This window comes from Chinchilla lanigera, unplaced genomic scaffold (genome assembly GCF_000276665.1).
Source record: "Chinchilla lanigera isolate Chin_1 unplaced genomic scaffold, ChiLan1.0 scaffold00059, whole genome shotgun sequence".
NCBI classification, from domain to species: Eukaryota; Metazoa; Chordata; class Mammalia; order Rodentia; family Chinchillidae; genus Chinchilla; species Chinchilla lanigera.
This window is the reverse complement of record NW_004955460.1, coordinates 9973731-10000176: the sequence shown is the minus strand read 5'-3', so window position 1 is coordinate 10000176 and position 26446 is coordinate 9973731. Positions and strand designations below refer to the sequence as shown.

Here is a 26446-nt window from a genome sequence, read left to right as displayed (position 1 = left end):
AATCGGTCCTGGAACACATTTCAGCTGAGGATGCAAACAGGTACAGTCCAGCTACAGGGCACACTGGCATGAAACTGCAAAATTCTGACCAGTTTCACACTTGGATATGCAATATGTGTTCTGGTTGACCTCACTCTGGTTGACCTGCAGCTGTATGTGAGGTGTGCAAAAGGATGGACATCCAGATGCTCCTGACCTTGCAACACGGTTACAACCTGATAAATGCACCTTAAATTACAAATGTTCTTAGTGAAAAATGCACCGATTACACCTGACCTACATCCTAGCTCAATGAGACAGCCCCCTGCAGAGCTTCAGCTGCTTCCCCTTGCAACCAGGGAAAGATCACACTCACTGCCATGGCCCAGCGTCTTGACAGGATCATCTCACATATCTTGAGCCAGGGAAAGGATTGAAATTCCAAATCCCAGCTACACTGTCTACAGAAAGGCATTCCTCTCACAGCATAATAAAGGTGAAAAATTATAAGTTAAATCACCATAAGTTGGGGGCTAACATATGTGATTTTTAATGGTAAAAGATTAGAATTTCATCCAAGGGGCAAGTTAAATAAATTGTGCTACATCTACATGCAACCAGAGAAAATAATAATGTCTTCTATAGGCTAAACCCCCAAATTAAAAAAAAAAAAAAGGTGGGTAGGAAAGCCCTGGGCTCAGGAGCGATCCTCAACACCAGAATCTTTGAGGAGCTTCCAAAGCTAACAAGGGCAAACTCCACCACAAAGAGTCTGACTGAATTGCTTCCTAGGAAGCCCACATACTGGTGTCATTACAACTCCCTGTGTTCCTCCATCACAGTCACTTGGACAAAACTCTCAGTCTTCAAGAAATGAGGCAAAAATAACAAATGTTGAATGAATCTGGGAAGAAAGACTCATTGTGAGGCAGGAGGAAAGTAAAAATAGAAAGGCAGATGAATTGGGATTACTTTTTGAACTTTTTGCAAACATTAATAATTAAAACACATAACTGAAATACAAGAAATTCAACAGTAGGGCACAACAAACTTTCAATAAATGGTTGTTAAGTGAGCTGTGGGAGAGGAAGCCATAGTACCCCTGCAAGACTCACTCAGTCTCCACTGGCAGATGAGCATTTTTCTTCCTCAGTTAAAAAAAAAAAACAGAAAACAAGGCAAATAGTAATATAGAAAAAATGAGGAGGGCTTCCAGGAAGATGGTGGAGTAGTAAAAAGCAGAAAAAGAGCTTGACATTTGCTATCCAGATACTTGAATATAGCAATGCAAGGAAGAGAAGAAGGAGGGAAGTGGGTCCCCTGGACCTAGGAAGGATTTGAAGTGAGAACTGAAGTCCACACAGAGAGCAAAGAGAAAAACTTCCATGAAGAAGGAGGGAGCAGGTGATGACTTCTCCTTGAGTTAAGACTCACTGCATGGGAGGAGCGTGGTTCAAACCTGTAGACTCACGGTGACTGCTGGCAACCCATAGGCCTCCAGGGAAAGACACAGCAGTTGAAGGGAGCAGTGGACGGGAAGGACTGCAGTGGTTGTTGGTGAGTGCTGTGGGATCAGATGTCCCATGAGATAAACCAATTGTCTAGGAGCTATCTTGGAGAAGCGCCAACTGAACTCAGAACTCAGAACAGCTGCTGGCTCCATTAGCAGCTCCAAGCTGAGTTCAAGCCCACTGACTACTGCAGTCTGAACGGGTCCAGATCCAGCCTGACACTCAAAAACCAGCCTGAACTTCAGAGGAAATGAAGGTGCAGAATCGCTGAGATTATTCACTACCCTGCCATAAAGCTACTGCTGCCTTGCTGGAATAAATCAAGTGGATCTGGACTCTCTCCATACACTGTTTACCAGAGACAGTGGACACAAACCTTGAAATGGACTCCCCCATTTCTTGTTTTTTCTTCATTGTTTGATCTTGCTTTTACATGAATGTGAACATAGTTTTTAGGTTTTTTGTGGATGTTGTTCTGTTTTTCCTTTTATTTTTTCCTTCTCTCTTTCTTTCCTGTATTCTGAATCAGTTTCCAAAAGTTTGTGTGATCCTTTGTCTTCCAGCCTTGCTTCTCCCTCTTGTTCTATTTCTATATGTTTCCACTTACCCCCTTTAAAATTTCTTCCCTTAGGGTAAAATTGGCATATTGAAGGCTTATTTACTGCACACAATTTTCTGGTTTGTTTTAGATTTTGTTATATAATCGCTAATCTAGCTCAATAGGGTAAAGGTGGTAAATTAACGGTTACCACAGTTTGTCATTTTCTAGACTGTGTTTGATGCTATTGTTCTTGATGATTGTATCACTTTAACCAAACTGACACAATGTTCCTAACCAGCTGTTCTTCCTGGTATACCAAGAATGAGATGGCCTAAGGGTCATAGAAAGTATTGTGGGTCAGTGCCAAAGAACCAGAGGCTGGGCCAAGTGGGTAGCAAATTCTCATACCCAACAAATTAAAGAAGTAGGATCTTGCTACCTCTTGCTATCTCTTTAACAAACTCAAAACCCCAAAACCTCCTATACCTGGAAGACATCTCTGAGAAGTAATTATTTCTTAAGGATTCTAAATATTAGCAATAAAGCAAATCACCATACACAATTTACATGTGTCAACCCAAGAATTAAACTTTTTTAAAAAGCAGAAAATGAGAAGACACTTAAGCTGGATGCAACCCCAGACATCCAATTCACCAAAGGCAAACCCAGGGGCAATAACATGGGACAATCTGAAAAGCACCCACCTGGCCTTTCTGAAATGTTAACAACAAAGCAAATGAATGAGGCTGTAGCAAGACTCAAATCAGAAATAATTTCTCAGATAACTACAGAGATGCTGGTCAATGAAAAACAAGCTTAATGACTCTACAGCAGATACAGATTAAAAAAACAGAGGAGCTTCGGAAAATGATGGAAACCATCAATACCCAAAATAGGAAAAAGAAAATGCAATCCACAAAACAGGGTATGGGGATTTAGCTCATTGATATAGTGCCTGCCTGGCAAGCGCAAGGGTGTGAGTTCGATTACTGGTACCGGAAACAAACAAACAAACAAACAAAATGCATAAAACAGATTCAAGCAGATATCCAGGAAACTAAAAATTCCACTGAAAGTATACACATCAGAGTGAACCATGGTGAGGACATAATTTCACATATAGAAGATACACTTGCAAGCATGAGCAGAAAGATTTCTTTAAAATAGCAAGGACCATGAAAACTCAATCTAGCAGCTGCTAGATGATAAAAAGAAGAATAAAATAAGATAGATTGGAGTCAATGAAAAAGCAGGAGATAGCACAGATGATGTAAAAAACCTATTCACAAACATTATGGCAGAAAATTTCCCTGGCAGAAAAAACAATTTGACATTCAGTTAATTGAGGCATATAGAATGCAAATTAGCCATGATGAAAAAAAGCTATAGCAAGGCATATAATAGTCAAGATTCCAGAAATTGAGCACAAGAATATAATATTAAAAGCTGTTATACAAAAGAAACAAATCACCTATAAAGAAAGCTCATCAGAATCACTGCTGACTTCTCAACACAAACCCTCAAGTCAAAGACAGCTTGGAGGGAAGTATTTCAAGCCTGAAAAGAAAACAACCTCCATCTCAGATTGCTTTACCCCACAAAAATATCTTTGAAAAGTGATGGAGAAATAAGATACTTCCATGATGAAGAACACCTGAGGAAACTTTTGAACACCACAACACCATTCAAAAATGTTCTGAAGGACATTCTAGAAAGAGATAACAAGGACGACAACTCCATAAACTCCAACAGAATGAACCCACCAGGCAAGGCAGACAAACAGAGGGGAATAAAGGGGAGCCAACAACCGGAAAATAATATGAAATTAAGTGAACACATATCAGTTGTAATCATCAGTATAAATGGTCTCAATTCACCAGTCAAAAGAAAGAGACTGGTACATGGATGAGAAAGCAAGATCCAACAATGTGCAGAATACAAGACACACATTTAATTCAAAAGGAAATTCATGGACTGAAAGTCAAAAGATTGAAAACTACTCCATGTGACAGAAACCCAGAAAATCCAGGGGTAGCTATTGTACACAAAGTGGATTAAAGTCAAGATTGATGAAGAGAGACAAAAAAGGTCATTACATCCTTGTTAATGGGAACAATCAAAAAGGAAGAGATAACAATTACAAATATATATGCAACAAATACCAGTGCACCCAACTATATAAAACAAATATGAAGAGACTTGAAAAATCAAATAAGCACTAGTACAGTTGTATTGGAGGAACTCAATACCCCACTGCCACAAATAGATTAACTAGACAAAAATTTAACAAATACATGTCAGAACTGAACCAAACTTTTGAACAAATGGACTTAGTAAATGTCTACAGAGTAGTCTACGCCACAGATTCAGAATACACATTCTTGTCAGATACATATGGGATATTCACCAAAGTAGACCACATACTAGCTCTAAAACAAGCTTAAGTAAATATAAAGGAGTTGAAGTTATCCCATGCATGTGATCAGACTGTAGTGTGATGAAATTGGAAACCAATGGCAAAAGAAAGAAACAACAAGAACTTCTTGAGAATATGGAAATTAAATAGCACCTTCCTGAACAACCAATGGAACACAAATGAAATTAAACAAGAAATTAGACAGTTTCTACAATTAAACAATAATGCAATACAATATACTTGGACTTATGAGACACAATGAAAGCAATCCTAAGGGGGAAATTTATAGCAGTGAAATACCCATATCAGAAAAACAGAGCAAGCTCAAATAAACAACTTAATGTGGAACCTCAAGTTTCTAGGAAAAAAAACCAGGAAGCCAGGCCCAATGCTCATATGAGAAAGGAAATTATAAACCTCAAAATATAAATTAATGCAGTGGAGACTAACAAAACAATACCAAGACTCAATGAATTGAGAAGTTGGCTCTTCAAAAGATTAAATAAAATTGACAAACCTTGGCCTAAAAAAGAAAACAAAAAGAAAGCAAGACTCAAATCCATGCAATTAGGAATGAAAAGGGTGGAATCACAACAGACCCTGCAGAAATCCAGATGATCATTTCTACTGACTTTAAGAAGTTGTATTCTAGAGAGCAGGACATCTGGCTTCTGAACTGGAGCCTTCCTTGTGGTAATGAGGAAAGAGCAGTGACCACCTGGCACAGAAGCTTCAGCAGGTTTAAAAATGGGTGATGCTGAGAAAAGCAAGAAGATTTTTGTACAGAAGTGTGCCCAGTGCCACACTGTTGAAAAGGGAGGCAAGCACAAGACCGGGCCAAAATCTCCATGGTCTCTTTGGGTGGAAGAGAGGTCAGGATGTTGGATTTTCCTACACAGAAGCCAACAAGAACAAAGGTATCCTTTGGGGAGATGATACATTGATGGAGTATTTGGAGAATCCCAAGAAGTACATCCCTGGAACAAAAATGATCTTCACTGTCATCAAAAGGAAGGGAGAAATGGCAGACTTAATTGCTTACCTCAAAAAGGCTACTAAAGAGTAATAGTCACTACCTTATTTATTACAGAGCAGAAATGTCTCATGGCTTTTTTATGTGTACCATAACTTCATAAATCTCATACACCAGAATTCAGATCATGAGTGGCCTGACATAATATTTTTGTAGGACTGTCCTGCTTTAAGTAAAATTGGCTTGTAGTTAGATGGATATCTTTTTTTCCCCAAGTTTTGATAGTCATTTCAGGTTAGTAAATGCTATCACTATTTTCCCTTTCCAAATATATGCTTGGACTTGATTAGTAATTTTCAACTTTTCACAAAGATTGAGAATGTCATCTCAAAACTTACTGAAGGTTGGTTTTATATTTAGATTTGTATAATTGGTTCTGTGACTATGGTTAAATAAGGGGAAATCCCTCATTGTCTCAAAACCAAGCAACACTCCCCTGTTTGAGTTTGTGTTTATGAGCCTGTTAAAGGGAATGGGTGAACACAGGAAAGCAATGTCTATGTTTTTGGTCTTGACTATGCCAATTTAATTAGAATTCCCTGTATCTAAAAAAGCGCTGCCTTTGGCATATGGAAAGGCATTTTAGTGTGATGTATGTATAACACCAAATAAAGAGCATTTAACTTTTCTCACAAAAAAATCAAGAAGTTGCATTCTAATAAAATAGAAAATACAAAGGAAATGGACAGATTCTTAGTTATATATGAATTACCAAAGCTGAATCAAGAAAATATAAAAATTCTAAATAAACAGGTATCAATCTAGGAATCTGAGGAGATAACGACAAACCTACCAATAAAGAAAAGCCCAGACCCTGATAGATTCACTGCTGAATTCGACAAGAAATTTAGAGAAGACCTAACACTACTACTTCTCAAACTCTTTAATGAAATGGAAAGGGAAGCAACACTTCCAAATTCATTCCAATTCTGCAAGAAAGCATTACGCTGACACCAAAACAAGAGAAGGACCTAACTAAGAAAGAGAACTACAGCCCAATCTCCCTAATGAAGACAGATGCAAAAATCTGGCCAACAGAATACAGCAAATCATCAAGAAGATTATACACCATGAGCAAGTAGGATTCATCCCATAAATGCAAGAATGATTCAACATACACAAATCAATAAATGTAATACACCATATTAACAGAGCCATGGATAAAAACCATAGGTTCGTCTCAATAGATGCTAAAAAAGTTTTGACAAAATTCAACACCCATTCATGATAAAAACCTTACAGAAAATTGGAATAGATGGTCTTTATCTCAATCCAATAAAAGCCATCTATGACAGCCCAACAGCCAACATCATACTAAATGGAAAAAAATTGAAAGCCTTCACTCTATGATCAGGAACAAGAATGTCCATTGTCACCACTCTTATTCAATGTAGTTCTGGAAACTTTATCCAGAGCACCTAGCCAAGACAAAGAAATAAAATGAATAATGATAGGAAAGGAAGAAATTAAATTGTCATCATTAAGGATGGTATGATACTCTACATAGAAGACCCCCAAAACTCCACTAAAACACTTCCAGCTTTGCTAAGGAAAATCAGTAGTATAGCCTGATACAAAGTCAACACTCAAAAATCAGCAGCCCTCTGTACATGAGTAATAAACTCACTGAGAGAGAAATTAGGGAAACAACACATTTCACAATACATCCAAAACAATGAAATACCTACGAATCAATCTAACAAAGGAAGTAAAAGTCCTCTACATTGAAAACTACAGTACTTTGAAAAAGGAGATCGAAGAGGACATCACAAAATGGAAAGATATCCCTTGCTTTTGGGTAGGAAGGACCAGTACAGTGAAAATGGCCACACTTCCAAAATTGTTATACAGATTCAATGCAATCCTGATCAAAATTCCAACAGCATATCTCACAGAATTAGAGAAAACAATCCTAAAATTCATTTGAAACCAGAAGAGACCTAGAATACCAAGGGCAATTCTGGGCAAGAAATGCAAGGCAGGGAGCATCACAATTCCTGACTTGAAATTATAGTATGAAGATATTGTGATAAAAGCAGCCTGTTACTGGCAAAAAAAAAAAAAAAAAACAGACCCAAGAATCATTGGAACTGATTAAAAGATGCAGAAGCAACTCCAGACATACTTAGCCCCCTTATCTTTGACAAAGGTGTCAAACACCTTCCCTGGAAGAAAGACAGCCTCTTTAACAAAAGATGTTGTAAAAACTGGCTTTGCACATGCCAAAGATTAAAATTGTAGCCATGTCTTTCACCATGCACTAAACTAGATTTGAAATGGATCAAAGATCTAAATTTTAAGCCAGAAACACTAAATATGCTGGAAGATAGCATAAGAACTCTTGAAGACAGTGGTGTAGGCAAACACTTTAGAAACAAAAGCCCAATTGCACAGGACCTATGGCAAAATATTAAAGGAGATTTCATCTTATTAAAAAGTTTTTGCATTGTAAGAGAAACCACCAACAGAGTGAAGAGACAACCCATAAGATATGAAAAAAATTTGTCAGCTGTTTCTCAGACAAAGGATTACTACTGAGAACATATAAAGTAATAAAAAAATTTCAGACCTCCCCCACCAAATTTAAAGACTCAGTTCAAAAATGGCCATCTGAGATGCATACACACTTCTCAGATGAAGAAGTACAATAGAAAATAAATATATGAAAAAATGTTCAACATCACTAGTCATTCGAGAGATGCAAATTTTTCTTGTGTTTTATGAGACAGGGTCTTGCTATGCAGTTCAGGCAGGTCTTGAAATGACATTGTAGCCCAGGCTGATCTTGAATTCATACCAATCCTCCTGCCTCAGCCTGGAGGGATGCAAATTAAAACAATGTTGAGATTCCATTCCAGAAAGAATGGCTACTATCAAGGAATCAAGCCAGGTGTGGTGGCTCACACCTGTAATCCCAGCACTTGAGAGGCTGAGGCAGGAGGAGTTTGAGGCCAGCGTGGGCTACAAAGTGAGTTCAAGGCCAGCCTGAAGTGCATAGCAAAACCCTGTCTCAAAAAGAATAAAAAGAAAAAAGAAATCAACCAATAACAAATGCTGGCAGAGCTGTAGGAAAAAAAAAAGAACCTTTCTCCACTGTTGGTGGGAGTCCAACCGCTGTGGAAATCAGTTTGAAGATTCCTCAAAAAACTAGGTTTAGAAGTTCTATTTGATGCGGCTATTCCCCTTCTTGGTATCTATCCAAAAGAAAAGCATCATAGCACAGCAATACATGCACACCATGTTTATAGCAACACAGTTTGTAATAGCCAAATCTTGGAAACACCCCAAATATGCATCAACTGGTGAATGGATAAAGAAGATGTGGTGTTTTAGATAATGGAGTACTACTCTGCCATATAGAAGGTTAAGCTTGAGACATTTCTAGGAAAATGGATGCACCTTGAGATCACACTGTTAAGTGAAATAAATTGGACACACAGGTACATACTGCACTGTTTCTGTGGTATGAGAAACTGAAACTCTAAAGAAGGACTAAAATTTATAATAGGTACTGTGAAATAGGAAGAAAATGTTCAAATGGCCATGGAAATAAAGGAGAGGAAAAGGGGATAGCAAAGAAGGGAAAAGTTTAAAAGATGAGAACAGAAGGGAAGAATGGAAACAGAGCTTGCATTAATGGGGAGAGGAGGAGGGGTTGAAGGGAGAGTAGGGGAACGAGAAAAAATCAAGTTTTATCCTATATAGGTACAAATTCTCTATGATGAACATGATCATTATGTATATCTGAAAGGTACCAATAAAATCTAGTGAAAAAGAAAAAAATTGTTAATCTAAAAAAGAGAAAAGGAAGGAGGGAGGATCACTTTGATAATAATCACACTCTTTTGGGGGACACACCAGCAGAATGGGGTGTGACTCAAGAAACCTCCCCTAAGGGGCACAGAGATGTACATCTTCAGATCCTCACTGTAGTTCTGCTTTTAACGCAGAAATGCAACACAGCCCAAACAGCCACCAGCAAGGGCCTGGGTACAAGTTGGGGGTCAGCCACATCATAGAATAGTTTGCATCCATTAAAAGGAATAAAGTGATTTCCTATGCACAGTGACTGTTCAGTTGGAAGATTTTCCTGTAGATCATTATCATGTTTCCTGGTAAACTATAATACAGTACCTGTGTCTACTCCAGAGTTCTTCAACCCTGAGCTGTGCAGATTTGAGTGTGGATCGTCCTTCTGGTGAGGGACTGTCCTGTACATTTTAGGATACAGAGGAGCATCTTTGTTCCAACAAGAAGATGCCAATAGCAAACTCTTCCCTGATTTGGACAACAAAAAATGTCCTTGGAAATAACTAAATATGTCCTAAGGGCTCAATTGCCCATGGCTGACAACTCATAAGCCTGGAAGCATCTGCCTGTGTATACGCAGACAATCCTCAGCTAGGGATTGTCTTTTTCAGCTATTTTCTATGGTACTTTGAATTTTACCACAGCATTTACTACCCTTAAAGTAAGCACAATAGCATACTTATAGTTACATACACAGCTGACTATGAAATATAGCAGACTCACAAAGGGCATCAAAAACCCTAACAATGGCTTCATCTAAGCAAAACTCACATTTTATTTTCTTTACCCCTGCAAAGAAACAATTTTTTTTTGGTCTTTTGAGACAGGGTTTCACTATGCAATTCAGGCTGTTCTTGAACTCACTTTGCAGCTCAGGCTGGCCTTGAACTCACAGCAATGCTCCAACCTCATCCTTCCGAATGCTGGAATTACAGGCGTGCACTACTACCATGCCTGGCCAAAAAAGAATTTGTAGTAGAAAAGTTGTTTTTTACTTGGTTTTGCTAAAGATCAAAAGTAAAACCTCCACATGAGAGAGCAGAACCAGAGTGGAGCTCACACACACACACACACACACACACACACGCATGCACACGCACACACGCATGCACACATGCACACACGTACACACACACACACAGGAGCAGAACAGTTCTAGAGGCACAGCGACTGCACCCAGGAGAGAAGAGACTGGGAGCACCCACCGACCTGAATGGGTTGACCCACCCTGGAGGAGCTGCAGATGTGTCTACATGAGAGAGGAGACAAGAGAAGTGCACTCTTCCCATGTGAGAAAGAAGTGAGGCCCAGCCCCCACATATAAGCACAGTCTCACAACAGAGGGGTGGTGCCCTGCCCCTAAGTGAGAATGCAGAGAGGAGAGGAACCCCACTCTGAGCAGAGCGAAGCCCAGCAGAGGTAAAGACTAACTAACAAATACAAGCCTGAATGAAGAAAATACCCAGGGAGAAGGGAGCAAGTAGACCCCACAACTGCCAAAATTAAATCCAGCAGTCTACTCAAAACCACCTTGAAGCCATCACAGGACAGAGGCTTGATTGCATTCCCCATCTATCAAGGGAGCAAGCACATGCCTTACCCAGAATGGTACCCACAGCCAGGGGCAGGATGAATAGAGCATCCTCTAGTGCACAGAGACATCTCCAAGAACCACAGGCACTAAAGGTAGGCAAAGAAAATCGTGACTGGCTGGATTCCAAGTCAGTAGTTCATGGAAAGAAACCACTCATTCAAAACACAAGAATTGATTCTTTGACACAATTGGTTTTGGATTTTTCGTATGTTGTATTAGTTTCTTTTGCCTTTTATCCTACGCCCTACCAACTTTTAAAAAGTCTTCCTTTTTCATTCACCTTCTGTTTTTGCTTTTTTTCTGTTTTCTTCATTTCTTATTTATTCTTTCTATACTCTTCTGTATCATTCTTAATTTCCTTTTACTCCTGTTATGACCCACTATCTTTCTCACCTTCTTCTCATACCCCACCACTTACTTTTCTAAATTTGCTTTTTTCATTCTCGGGTTTTCCACCCACTCCACCTCTACTAGTATAACTACCAAGCTTTATGAATCTCTAGATAAATAGTTAACTTTATGCTAGTCCTGTTGAATACTATCTATGATTAGCAGAGGTAAAGTTCCATTTAGTAGATATTTACTGTTGGCTGATAATAGGTCTGTATTTGGTCTGTCTTAGTGTTCATACTATAATTACAGATCTCTTTTTATGGACAAGAATACTATTTTATTGGTCCATAGGATTTGTCAATACTCACTTGTAGTTAATGCTATAATTGAAGATCATTTTATTTCTATAGCCAAGGTATCATAGCTGTTGTTATTAAATAGTTTTCTTGAGTTGCCTATATCTAGATTGCCTAAGGGTCATTATCAACATCATGGCCCATGCTGGGAGAACTGGAGATGGAGCCAAACACTCTACAACTTTCCATCTCGAGAAAATGGAGGTGCTAGATCCTGGGACAGAGGTAAGGGCCAGGAGGTTTGCCATGCCCAGAGGACATCATTGAAAACTACATGTTAATTAAAGAGCTCTCCATATGAGAAACAAAACTCTCCACTACAATAAACTTACCTCAGTACAAAACAAAATTAGAAACATAAGAGAACAAGCCAACAAAATGCCTCCCAAAAATCCCAGTTTCCCTAAAGCTGATTTATGGGGCATCGAAGGGGAAGAAACCAAAAGAAGCATCACACCCGATTATTTCAAACGGTATCAGGAGAGATAACAAAACAGTTCAGTAAGGCAAAGGGCAGTCTCACAGAATATATAAGTAATATGAGATTGAGCCAGTTAAAATCACCAGTGAGTATAAAGATAACACTAATAAAAAGATAAAAGACATAAGCAAAATGATGCAAAATGTACATAACCAGAATATTAAAAAGATTAGAGTCCATAAAAGAACTCAAAGTATAAATTTGGGAGATTAAAGATTTTATTGAAAATATCAAGGGTGCTGGGGATAGTTCACTGGCACAGAGCCTGCCTGGCAAGCGCAAGGTTCTGAGTTCGATTCCCAGTACCCCCCCCCCACACACACACACAAAAAAAAAACCACCAAAAAACCAACAAAGTATCATAGGGGCAGATTAGAGGGACACACACAAAAAAACAAGAACAAAACACAGATGACTAACATTGAAAAAATCATCACATTTATCTGCAGCTGATGATTGCAATGCTTATCTGTGGCTGACCATTGTAAGAGCATTACATGCTTTTCTGTGTACCTTGTAATTGAGAAATTGTTCTCTACTGTATCCTTATGAAAGTGTTACTCATACTTACATATGCTGACCTTGTCCCCTTCCCAGAAACACAGGCTAAGTTCTGGATTGGCCCAGACCACCAATCAGTGAAGCAGTGATTTTCAGAAATCAATTTACCTGATAATTATGAGTACATCTCATATTCACTGGGCCCTCCTGAGCAGGATGCCCCCTATCTTGCAGCACCACTCTGCTGCTAAGACAGCGCTCCTGCTTTCTCTGCATTTGCCACACTTCACCAGTCCTGACTCCCCCATTTCTTGCTAACAGGCCCACTTCTCCATTCTTCCCCAAAGTGAGGGCAAGGACCCAAAGAGAGGTGGAGGGTCACTCAGAGAATGCCCACCAGATGCAACACTACGTCCACTGTGAGGACAGAGTCTCAGAACTAGAAGACAGGGCTATTTTCAGTGACCAATTAATGAGTGATAACTTAAAAATGAAATAACATGAGATCTGGTAGTGATTGCCCATGCTGGTAATCCCAGTACTTGGGAGGCTGAGATGGAAGGATCACTATGAGTTTGAGGCCAGCCTGGGCTACATAATGAGTTCAAAGGCAGCCAGAACCACATAGCAAGATGCTCTCTCAAAACAAGAAAACAAACACCCCAATAAGAACATGAAAAATGGGTCCAACAGTTTCTTGGTGATACAAAGATGACTCATTTAAGATTAACTGGAATTAGTGAAAAATCAGAAGATAGCACAAATAATTGCATATAACACCTGTTTACTGAAATAATAGCTAGAAACTTTCCAAATAAGGTAAAAGAATTTAACATACAGATAAATGAAGCATATAGAACCCCAAATAGCCACAATCACAAAACACACATCATAGTCAAAATCCTGTGAGTCCAAGACAAGAACAGAATCTTAAAAGGAGTTAGAGAAAAACAATGAATCATTCATAAAGGAAAACCCATCAGAATTATAACAGATTGGAAACATAAACCTTAAAGGCCAGGAGAGTTTGGAGCATTTTTTTTTAACACTGTACTCACTGTTATTTCTAATTCTAAGAAACAGAACATCAGTCCCTTAGTTGTACAAATATACCTGAAAGTTCACAATTAGCTTCATGAACCAAAGAGTTATGCACACAATCAAGCAAAGCACACAGAGTAAAAATTTTCTCTCAGAATCAACACCTTCTGCATTCCCCGAAAAGACATACACTCAGGCCACTGTATGGTCACTGTAGCTTGCACTACCAGATCACAAATCTATGATGAACTCATCCCAGCCCCACACAGTGGCAGTGGTCAGTCAGATGGTCAGGTATTAAGTGCAGAAAGAAGATAAAACAGCTAAGCTGAGGCACATGTTTCTTCAAGCTTTAGCAAATAAAAATACATTCTGAAATTCTAACACCTATTGACAGGACTTCTCTATGAACTGCTAATACCTAAAGTGTTTGGCATTTTCCTTCTTGACGTAGTTCAGGTTGCTTCATGGAGTTTTCATTTAGAAAAAGCACAGGCAGAGAGACTCAAAAGTCAACAGGTTCCAAAACAACCCTGAGCTGTCCCCTTTACATTCATGTCAATACAAAAATAAAAGTCCAATGTCCACCCATCCCTGCCATGGGGCTGGACACCCACAGCCCCTTCCCAGAAAGATATTGTCATGTGGAATTCCTAGGCACTTGTGCAAGATGGCCAGACAAGCAAGGGGTGTGGGACCTCACTTGAGCTGGGGTACAAAAGACTATGTCAATCAGCTACACACAAAACCACGAATCAGAGTCAAGTTATTATCACCTTTTAAATAAAATATCTGTTCATACCTAGAAGTTCTACACATCCCAGCTGTCCACAGCATCGTTGTAGGAGGCTAGGCACTGTGGAGACTGGTCTATGTAAACACAGACAATATCCTACAAGTTTAAAAAATATTTTTGCTTCCATCCAGTGAAAAATGGTGTAATGGAAGCACTGACATCCCCATCCCTAACACACAGACTGGTGGATGTACAGATGCTACCAGGCACGAACTTAAAGATGAGCTCGGAGTCAACAGTTGCGACAATTAACCGGCTTCGAAAAGAAAAAAAAATGCCATCGAGCACAGAGGGCCAAAAGCACATTTTGCAAGAAGAATTCTTCACTCGCATACAGAGACATTTCAGAGACATAACTGGAGTGTGGGATGTAAACGAAGATACAGTGTTTCCACACCAGAGACTCACTGGTGGCTGGTCTGTCACCGGCCCTGAACTATGCATGTCACTGTCACCAGGAGGACATGGGGAAGCGAAGTGGGGCTGGACAGCAGGTCAGGGGCAGGGTCAGGTGATCAGTGCAGGATGTCACAGAAACCAGTCAGCTGTGGCCAAGGGGAAGGACAGAGTTCTGCTCACAACAGTAATTATCTGCTTGTGCAGGAGGTCCTATCAGTCACCCTCACACCTGGCAACTCAGCTAAAGGGACGTGACAAAGGAGCCCAGAGTTCTCAACCCTGGCTCAGTGCCCATGAACAGAAACCTGCAGAGGAAGAGCTGCTGGCTGTGACACAGGGGCCACCAAGCAGAGGTCTTCAAGTGCCAGCCCGGTCCTGAGCTCCAGGCCATGTTCCTGGACTTTGTTATCACAGCAACCCACAGGATGTGGCACCTAGCCAACAAGGTGCCAGTTTCTTTTCGGAACCTTGAACCCCTGGGGAGACCATCAGAAAAGGATGAGGGCCACTGCACGGGCCGGGGAGACACACGGTTAGGCCTGCATCCCCTAGCAGCAGGTCCTGTGCTGTGGGGACCACAAGTTTCCCAATGTGGTCATGTCTCCATCGCCACACAGAATTAGACACCTAAGGACAAAAGGATCAGATGTATGTGCACAGCAATGACCAAGACCGGTGGCAAGACTGTGTCCATGAGAAGGGCCAGGTGCTGACCACAGCTAACACCTTTTAATTTAAAAAAAAAAAAAAGCTGGTTTATAATTTGGGAGGCAAACCCACATGGCGACAACCTGGGGGAAGTGTGGGCCACCCCCTGGGGAGCTCTGGGGACCCTTTTCAGCCTGAAGTGGGCCAAATGAAAATGCTTTCTGTCTCACATGTGGAAAAGGCACATCCCTCCTACCATAGGCTGAGTACAATATTGACAACAAAAGGAGGAGCGCAAAAGTGAACAATACAAAAAAAGTAAACATAGCAGTTTTAATTGTCAACATCATTCCAGAGCAAAAGGTGGCTTCCACTTCCTCCGCTCTATCTCCTTCCAAAGGGCCCCTGTCAAGACGCTCATTCCAGTTTCGTCCGAGCTTTTGTGGGACTACTCGACTCCTCCCCAAAGCACCTGGGGTGCAAGGGGTTGTTGGGGTCCACAACCAGCATGTTACTGTGAAGTTCACCAAACTAGTCGCCTTTGGTTATTGGCAGTGCATGAATGTGTGTTGCCGCACAAGTCCCAAGGTATGGGCTGGTAGTGTCCTCCTCTCCTCTGTTCAGTGTTGGCTTCCTGCAGTGCTACCAGGCAGGTATCTAAGGTCATAAGGCCAGGCGGTTGCAGTGATGTTTCACTTTGCAAGGCAGCATACCCTTGTTGAGTTGGTAGAAGTCGGCCAGCTGGATCAGGTTGGAGAACTTGGTGTTTCCATTGTCCAGGCTGAAGGACTGCCTGTCATCCCTGCAAGGTAAGATCTGGAAACTTTTCATCTTCTTTTTTTTCGTTTGTTTGTTTGTTTGTCTTTTATGAGACAGGGTCTTGCTATGCAGTTCAGGCTGGGTTTGAAATCACTTTGTAGCCCAGGCTGGTCTTGAACTTGCAATGATCCTTCTGCCTCAGCCTCCTGAGTGCTGGCATTACAGGCGAGCGCCACCACGCCCAGCCTACTTTTAATCTTCTGCTAATGACACAGTATGAGGACAAAGGCCTTTGGGTTACTCAGTCACAAGACCCTGCTGCTTATTAATCCTGTGCAATTCCTCCCTGGAGATCCTGCCGGGGAACGAGTGCTGCGTCCTGTGAATCACTGTGCTGTGGGTGGAAGGATGAAGGGGACTTTGACTTTCCAGAATACTCACCTGTGTGCTTCACTTCCTGCAGGCGCGGTGGCCCTCTTCCAGAGCAGTACTCTGGGCTTCAGCTGCTTTCTCTATCACTCTTCCTGTCCACTCAGAAAAATTTATTGCCACCAGTGAGATCTTGGAGAACTAGCATGGAGAAGAAAGACAGCACAGCTTTCCTCTCCTGTAGGATGTGGTAGTTCTGGGAAAGGAGCACTCCATACTTGAGGAGCCTGAACGCCGTCATCCAGCACACACACCTCTGCTTGACCTTGGCATACAGCAGCCTCAGCTCCTTCGTTTCATTCCTGACCCTGTTTAGCTTGATGCAGAACCCATGGTCCATGGGGACACTGTACTGCTTCTTCTTGGAGATGAGGAAGAAGACGTTGCTGTCCTCCACGATAGAGTATAAAAGTAGCAGAAAGATGCTGTTAAGGTTCCTTGTTGCATTTACTGTCTTCTACCACCTTGAACTGTTGCCCCTCTGCCATATGCCACCCTGCCTTGGAGTCAGCTGATTATGGACCAAATCTCTAAAAACTGAGCTACATAAACCTTTCCCTCTTTGACTTTGGGTGTCAGGTATTTTGTCTTAGAAATGAATAACTAAGACACATGTTCATGTTTCTGTTTTTGGTTTGTTTGTTTTTGTGCTGAGGTCTGCAAATTCTTTGCCCAGTGCCCCATTCCCCAGAAGCAAGCCACAGTATTGTTTATAAAACCCTGGCAATTCAGATATTGGCACAGAGAGAAAACCACTCATATGTTACCTTGGCTATAGTAGTAAATGCAGTGATAACAGTAGCATCAAATTTCAATGGGGTATTGACAAACCCCAGGAACCACTCATGAACAGCCCTTCACCAAAACAAAGATTGAACTATGATTTATTGAAGACATTTAGACCATCCTTGTATTGAGCTATAGTAGTTCAGGTCACTAGTTTCTGCAGGATGTAGGCAGTAGTGTCACAGTGCAAACGTAATATTAAATGTCTTCTTCTTCAGGACTTCTCCACTCCCCCAACTACTACTTCTACCAAACCTGGCCTCCCAAAACATAATACAGGCCCTGTGACCTTTCTGGTCTGTACTCAGACCTCCCAGGGGATCCCAGCAGATAACCCATTTAGTCGTCACCCTCCCAAACCTAACTTCCAAGTCTGTCTCTCACTTAGAGTTTGTGGTAGGGTATTGCTGCATCCTGAAGCAACACACTCCTCCTGGGTGTTGGTCTCTTTGGTCACCTCTGCTCCTCTGTGCTGTGGTGGACCAGGGACTGGAAGCAGATCACTCATTTCCACTCATCCTGGCTTGGCCTGGGTTGAGCCAGGCTTTGATGTCTGATGGGCAGGGCGCTCAGTTCCTGCACCATCCTGGCTCCATGATTGGCCCAGCGGGGCATCAGCCTCAATTAATTAGTCAGTTCTGCAGCTGTTTGCAAAATATCTGCTCCTTCCAACTCTAAACTTTCATTCTCAACCCAAATCTTTCAAACAGATCCTTAAATACTGAAGAAAAAAAGCCCAAGTCCCTTAAATCCTGAACTAAATCCTTCACCCAAATACTGAACCAAAATCACATATTTTAATGGGACTTGACTAAAGAGCTGCAGAAGCTGGCAGCTCAGGGATGGAGAACACTGCTTTGGACTTTTGCTTTCTCTGTGTTTAGTTTTGAAACAGGATCCCATTAAAGTTTCCTGGGTGGCCTAAAGCCATGGACCCAAGCAATTCTCATGCCTGGGCCGCTTAAGTAACTGGGATTAAAGGTGTGAACCAACACACCGAAAGAAAGAGATTGTGATGTTTTCACTGACTTGAAAATGGGCCGTTCTTTTTCTAATTAACTGTGTGGAGATACTTTGACAGAAAATAGAAGATAGAGACACAGGACAGTACATTTGGAAGGCTCAGTGAAAGAAAGGAAAGAAATACAGTCATACACTGGTTCACAAACTTGATTCTTTCCACGATTCTGGTCACAAACCAAGTTGGATGAGGACTGAATCAAAGTCAGTGGTTAGCAGCAAGAGAGAAACGGCGGAGTGGTGAGTGCCAGCACCTTAGTTTCTCCAGGACGAAGTGCTGAGAGTCTGGAAAACAACAGCCCAGAAAGGAACCAAAGTGAGTGGAGGGCTCATAGGAACCAGGGGGAATTGACAGAGAAGAGGAAAATAGGATTCACTGGTACAGAGAAAATAGCTCACCACCACCGCAGACTGGGGACTGCACAGTGCAGCAAGAGCGGCTACGAAGCCACCCCCATGGGGAGACCGGGAAAACTACTTCCCTGCTCACTGCAAAATGGAGACCCAAACTGGACCAGGACTCTTATGCAGTCAGAGGCAGCAGTGAGAACACAAGACACTGTTTCCAAGTGGCTCCCCAGAGTCAATGGTTGCTGAGTGAGGTGGACCAATACCCTGGCACACAGCTGTGCGGAGCAGCAGCATCAGTGGACAGGAGGGGTCACCATTTTATTTAAAGGTCTCAGAGCTTCAGCTCCAGCAGCAGAACACCCCCAGGGTCCTTTTACTGCCAGTGGAATGAGGGAAGGGCTGTCCAGTCACAGCAGACTGCCAGCAGTTGCACAGCAGACTGGGGGGAATCCTGAGAAATAGGAGCTAGGACCACCAGACTCTGTTTGCAGTCTTAGCCCTAGCTACAAAGGACTGGAAGCATCTCCGTGCTCTGTAACCAGCGGCACAAACAGGCAGCTGGCCTTGGCCAGCAGCAGGACAAGGGCACCTCACTCCCCTGCCCTGCAACCAACAGTGCAAGCAGGCATGGAGCCTTAGTCAGTGACAGGACAAGGGCACTCCCCCCGCCCTATGACCAATGCATGAGAAGAGTCAGTGTTGTGGGCAAGATCAGCCCCGCCACACTCAGTGGGGGGTGATCTACACCCAGTAGCAGTAGTCCTGCTACACACTTGGTGGGGTTAATCAGTCCAGATTCTGGCTCTGACTTGGATACTCACACAAAATTGGGTGCACCAGAAGAATTTTTGCTTTAAAAAACAGGAAAGAAAATATGCAAATTTATGCAACTAAGAATGAAAAAACTGAAATCACAGTGAACCCTGTGGAAGTCCAGATCCTAAATATCTACTCCAAGCACCTTTACTCTAATAAGATGGAAAACAGAGGAAACAGATAGATTCCTAGACACATACGAATGACCAAAGTGGAGTCAAGAAGACATCAAAATTCTAAATAACAGCAATATTAGTCAATGAAATAAAAAATATAATTAAAAACTTACCCCAAAAGAAAAGCCCAGGTCTGGATGGATTCATTGCTGCATGTTGCAAGCTTCACAGATCTAATGGCATTATTCCTCAAACTCTTTAATGAAATTGAAAGGTAAGCAATACTCCCAAAGTCAATCTTGGAAGCAAGTATTATCTTGGTACCAACACCGGAGAAGGATCCAACTAAATAACAGAACTACAGGCCCATATTGCTGATGAACATAGACACAAAAGTCCTCAATAAGATACTAGCAAACAGAATGTAGCGTATCACTAAGAACATTATACACTATGGTCAAGTAGGATTCATCCCGAGGGTATAGGAATGCTTCAACATATGTGCTCCAATAAATGTAATACACCATATCCATAGAGCCAAAGACAAAAATCACATAATCATCTCAATAGATTCAGAAAAAGCATTGGAGAAAGTCTAATACCTTTCATGATTAAAAAAAATCCTACAGAAGATTGGAATAAGTGGTCTTTATCTCAATCTGATAAAAGCCATCTGTGAAAAACCAACAGCTAACATCATATTAAATACTCAAAAACTGAAAGCTTTCACTCTAAAATCAGGAACGTGACAAGGATGTTCACTATCACCACTCCCATTCAGTATGGTTCTGGAAACACTAGCCAGAGAAATTAGACTCTTACGTGCAATAAATTGGACACCTATTTGTAAATATTACATTGTCTCTCTGGTGTGAGAAACTAAAGGTGCAAATAAGAATAAAAATGTATAATTGATATTGTAAAATAGGAAGAAATTGTTGAAAAGGAAAGGGGAACTAGGAAAGGGGAGGGGAAAAAGAAAAAATGAGAAAAGAAGGGAAAATGGAAGCAAAGCTTTGTAAATGAGGGGAAGAGGGATGGAAGGGAGGGGAGGGGAATGGGGAAAAACAGGAATCACGATATATCATGTACAGGTACAAATTCCCTATGATGAATGTGATCATTGTGTATATGTGAATTGTACCAATCAATTTAATTTTAAAAATTCAATGGTTAGGTTCAATGTTGACCTTATGGGTAAATTTGATTCAGTTCTTGTCCATTTCAGCTTGGGACCAGAATCACGGAGAGTATTGAGTTTGTGAACCATGGTATCACTGTATCAGGATAATGTGTTGGTTTGATTGAAGAGAAATCGTAGAGATGGGGAATTCAAAGAGAAAAATCTACCCTGGACTAGATTAATTAATCAGCAAAGCAGCAGCCAGAAGGCCTGTGAGCCTCTGACATATATCTTGGTATGATTATAAGGCAAAAGAGATAAAGCCTCCTGGTTTGGGGAGAGACTGGAAGAAACACAAACAGGGAGCACTGTGTACTTTAAGGTCTGTGCTTTGTAAGGATGGTGTGCATGGGACACTGCCTTGTGAATGCAGAGGCAGGGGATAACGTGACGTTTGGTAACGGTCCGGGGGGAAGCCTCAGGAGAGTCAAAATGGCTCCTGTTCAGACTGTGAGCTGGCAACCACATGTACCTTCCTGCTGCCTGTCCTGTCTGGAAGGCTCTGTGTTTCTTCACCTTCATGTTTTGAACTTCAACTTTGGGGAACTTTGTTAGTTTTCCTATGAAAAGCTTTAGAACAGTGTCCTCCAAGGTAGTTGTTTCCTATAGACTCAACTGCACAGATTTCAAGCCACAGGTCACATTACAGTCCCTCTCTCCTTTCCGCTCCAGGGGCTCACTGTGGCCTGTGGGGAGGAGGCAGTGCACTCTAAGTCCGGAAGAAGTGGATTCTCTGGTGCTGCCCTGGGAAGAGACCAGCCTGGCTGAAGTAGGAAACGACCATAGCCAGGGCGTACTGATGTGGAGAGAGGATGGTGGTTAGAGAGAAGCCACACCTGCAAAAGGAGGGACGGGGGAGTAGGATAGACTCCACTCACAGCAGATATGCCAGTGTTGTGTAACCTGGTTGTGGGGGAAAGTCAGGGGGCCTAGGATTGTTTGCAAATGAGAGCAGTCTGGAGAAAGGAGGCCATGATGCCCACAGTGGCACCTCCAAGGGATTCTTTGAGATAAGGCCTTAACGTCTTGGATCAGAAGAGGGTATGAGAAGCAACAGCAGAGGAGTTCCTGAGCGCTGGAGGAAAGGATCTTAGGCAGCAATAGCCAGAGAGGATCTATCCAGGGAAGACTGTTGCCTGGACTCAGATCTCCGAGGCTCTAGGCTGAGATACACAGCCTGCCATAAAAGCCAAGGCCTGGTGCTGTATTCTGAGACGGCAGATCAGATGGGAGGGCCTCACATAGACAGGGCCTGAAGGAGGACTGTGGAACTGGAATCCTGCCCCCACCAGGCTGTGCTGCACTGAGGGTCCAGCTCAGGAGAGAGGACCCCACCTTGTCGGATGGCTCAGGTTCTTTTCTGGGCCAAAAATCCCGACCACAGGATTCTCTGCGAAGAGAGCAGGGTGTTAACTTGGGACTTGGCACAGGGTTTCCAACAAGGCAAGACAAGGAGAACTGGGCTTGGCTGGAAGAAGGTTGTGGATGGGGCCCCATGCAGGTAGAGGGAAGAGTAGGGAGACGGATGTTCATCTGCAGGATACTCAGGCTCAGCCCACACAGTCCTGGAGGAGCAACAGAGTGAGGGCCTGGGTAGCAGCAGCTAGCTGTGTGCTCCTGGTTCACACGCCCTCCCTTCTGTGTGGGAAGAGGAAAGGATACAAATCTCTTGGTTCTGAAAGAACCACATTGGGTCTGCCATCTGGGCTGGGGTCTCCTTACCTAATCAGCCTGGGAAAGGGCTCATAGCACTCAGGCAGCACTGACAACAGGCACCTCCTCTTCAGGGTCGTTTGGAGTCTGCATGGCAGTGCCATGTCACACATGTGCTGAGGAACAGGGCCAGGTTTCCCCAGTGCCTTGTGTGACTCCTTCTTAGACCCAGACAACCACTTCTGCCTTCCCTTCCGGCCAGGGAACTGAGGTAAGGACTGAGAGTTTATCCTCCAGACCAAGTCAGAACACCCACACGTGTCCCCCTCATCACCCTCCAGTTCTGATGACCAGTCCTTCTGCTGCCTCTGACCAGAAAGAAGGCTGAGGCAGGAAGGAAGGTGCTAACCAAGGAACTCCATCAAAAGACCCCACACGTCCTCCTGTAGCTCATCCTCAGACTCTGACAACCAGTCCCTCTTCCTCTTCTGGTTTCCAAGGCCAGAACGTGGGATCTGTACAACAATCTTCAATTACGGGATTTTTCTAACCAAAGGCTGTTATGACAACAACCCCACTGAAATCAGAGTAGATTAGTGGACTTAGGCCCTTCACAAAAGGAGAAAAAACTACATAAAAGGATTTTTAAAGTGTTAATATCTTTCTGAAAAGCAACTCTTATTTGGAATTGCCCTTTCTAAAGGTAAATACCAGCAATGGTTCTCTAATCATACCAAGGGACATAGGAAAGAAACAAAAAGAGAAAACACAATTCAGCTTGAAAGGGCTCCTTTAGCTCAAATTTGTCTTTTTACACCATGCAGTCCATGGGACACACCATCGCTGCTGTGGCACCCAGACAATATGCTCTCAACAAATCCCTTCCAGAGGAAGCACTGGCCAAACTGCTACAAAATGTCAAACTTGCTGAAGGGGTGTTTTGACGGTGAAGTACGCGGAACACAATTCCTCCCTCTTCTGGCCAAAGGCGGAATTGCGGCAGAAAGTTACAAACCGTCTGGTCCCAGTCCTGCGCTGACACTGGGCAGCAAGGGGAAGAGAACGCGGGGGGCGCGCTGGGGCCCGCAGAGAGCCGGGCCGGCGCGTCTCAGAGGGCAGACCAGAGGCACCCGGCTCGGCGGGATGGGGCGGGAGGCGCGCCGGTGAGGGCACGAAGGGCCGCTCCCAAGGGGCGGGCGTGGGTGCGCCCTCAGGCTCCCCGACCTGGGCTCAGCAGGTCCCACACAGGCGGCTGACCTTGAAGCTGCGGCTGCGGCGGCTCCGGGGCCACGGGCCTCCCGCCCGACCCGCGCTGGTCTGTGGAGCCGCTTCACCCTCGCGCCAGCACCGCTCCCAGAGGACAGCGCGGGCCCCGCCCACCACGCGAGGACGGAATGGCGGGAACCCACAGCTCAGCTCCTCAGGCCCCGCCCACCACGCGCGGGCAGAATGGCGGGAACCGACAGCTCGGCTCTGCAGCCACCCCACCACGCGAGGGCAGAATGGCGGGAACCTACAGCTCTGCTCCGCAGGCTCCGCCCACCACGAGAGGGCCGAATGGCAGGAACCCACAGCTCTGCTCGGAAGCCACCCCACCACACCCCCGCCCACCGGAGGGAGGCGGCCTCACCCGGTCCCTCAGTGGGGAAATTTTGGCGGGTACGGCCGGTCCCACACCGACTGCCCGAGTCCTGCGTGGCGCGGGTCTCCCGTGCTCACCCCACCCGCGCCGGGTTGGCGGCCTTGCGCACTGAGCTTGGTGGTCACGGTCTTCCCGCTCCTCACGCAGCTCCACCGCTGCCGCCGCCACAGGCCTCTCCACAGCTACAGCCCGGGCCTACACAGCAGACTCTAATCCCATTCCTGGGCCAGTGACATTGCAGCCACCGCGCACGGCCTTCACAACCTTGGACTGTCAGATCTTCTCCTCCCCCCGCCACATGGGAATTCTTCATCGCCACAGAGCAGCACCTTCCTCCAGGCTGGGCTCTAATCCTTCCCTTTAGGAGCGGGCGAAGCCTCCTCACACCCTAAGACTCAGTGTTCTCACCGTGCAGGGCTGGAAGGTGTAGCCCAGAGGAGTGGATTAGCCAGGTGCCTACCCGGCCTGCCCTGTCAGCTCCTGCTGTCCCCATCAGGGGAGCTCTGCTCCTTCTCCATACATTCCTACATCCGGCCCCAAACCACAAGGGCAGGGAGCAGGTCCACAGACTGACCTCAACAGCAGGGACTTAAAGGGAATGCACCAAAGCAGATGAACAGCTCTCAGGGAAGGAGCGCCAGGGTGGGGTGTGAAAGGCCTGGTCTCGGCTCCTCTTGAGGGAAGGCAGCATGGTGATCCTGGCACGAAGATGGCCTTGGTCGTGTCTTTTGCTCGTGGGTGCTGGACCCTGGGGCCTGGGCTCTCTCCTGAGGCCAGGACAGGGCTCACACCCTGCACAGCCTCCCTGCAGGAGGAACACACCACATGGTCACTGTGAGCTCACCTTGCCCAGCAAAGGCCTGCCGGGCTGAGGGCTTCTCTCGTGCTGGAATTGATACACAATCCCATGTTGCTTTCAGGATGATTCACAGCCTTTCCCATTCCTCACCCTCAGTCAACATGATCAGGACCCTGGTCATGAACAAGACATTCCCAGCACCCCAGCATCTCCTGTCCACTTGTTGGCTTCTGCCCCAGCCCTGTGACTTCACCAAGACCGCTTCATTGTGCTGCCTCTACGGTCCTGTGCTGGGGGCAGTGAACAAGAGCTGCCGCTTGTCTGCTCCCTCAGTGCAGTGGTGCCCGTGGTATCCCTCGATGTCTGCACGTTATGCACTCTGCATCCACATTTCTGTAGCTTGCTCTGCTGTGTGAATGCACAGCAATACATTTCCCCATGGAATGGGGAACATCCGAGGTGCTTCCAGTTCCAGGGGGAGCAGCATTGAGTCAAGGCCCTGGTTTTTCTTCACCCTGATCCCATCTATCATTCAGCTTTGCATCCAGTGACTTCAAGAGACCATCTCCAAATTGAGAAAAAGGGTGGCAGTGGTGGTGTGGCTCCCTACAAAGGTCTTGGGCTCAATCTGCAGTATGGGAAAAAAATTCCTGGTCTTCACACCCATGTCAAGTTCCCTCTCATATAATACTAAGGTTGTCTGTGAGTCATTACAAGAGAGCATGAGTGGTGTGTGATTTCTGGGATTAGTTCAAAAGACACTGCAGCTTCATTCTCATTCTTTCCGTCCCTCTGCTCTGGGGAATGGAAAATGGGTCTCCTCATGCCAAGGTCCCCATGGGGAGGAACGGAGGTCAGCCAATAATAAGGAAGTGAGCCTTTAAATCTTCATCCCCATATAACCTAAATGTGACTCATAGCCCTGAGAAACCTCAAGAAAGACTGAGGCTAAACCACTGAGTCACAGCACTGATTCTCAGACCTAAAAAACTAAAGGAAAGTGTTGGGGGATAATTTATTGCACAGCTATAATATATAGATTAAACAAGATCTCAGCCATCCAGTGAGGGTGAGGAGTGGCCTAGCCAGTGGGGAGTGAGAAATCTGTTAGTTTGCATGGCTGGCAAGCAACCCTTGAGGTGTCATCATGTTGGGGAAGTAGCATGGCTGTTGTTGGGGGCTTTTAACCAGATTTATATTGAGACTCAAGAGCAAAGAGCCCAGCAGGATGATTTAAAATGTTGTGCATTTGGCCAGAAAGGAAGCTCCAGTAAAGCTGGGGACTGCAAAGATAAGGCTGAGGAGATCTCTGTTGCTGAGAAGGAACAGAATGGAAAAGATGGCCTGAGGGCATCACGAGCAGCAAGTCTCCACCCTTTGCAGCCTCAAAACTGCAAAGGTGAAAGACCTTGCCTTGAGAAGGAAGCCTCAGAGCACCATGTTCCAGAATGGC

General features: G+C 44.0%; 1 protein-coding gene and 1 pseudogene across 2 annotated transcripts in view; both read left to right on the top strand.

Annotated features, from left to right (window-relative positions):
• LOC106149996 (ubiquitin carboxyl-terminal hydrolase 42-like) overlaps positions 1-26446 on the top strand; it is a 107486-nt gene that overhangs the window by 51233 nt on the left and 29807 nt on the right. The window lies entirely within an intron of this gene.
• On the top strand, positions 5195-5513 carry LOC102024770 (annotated as a pseudogene).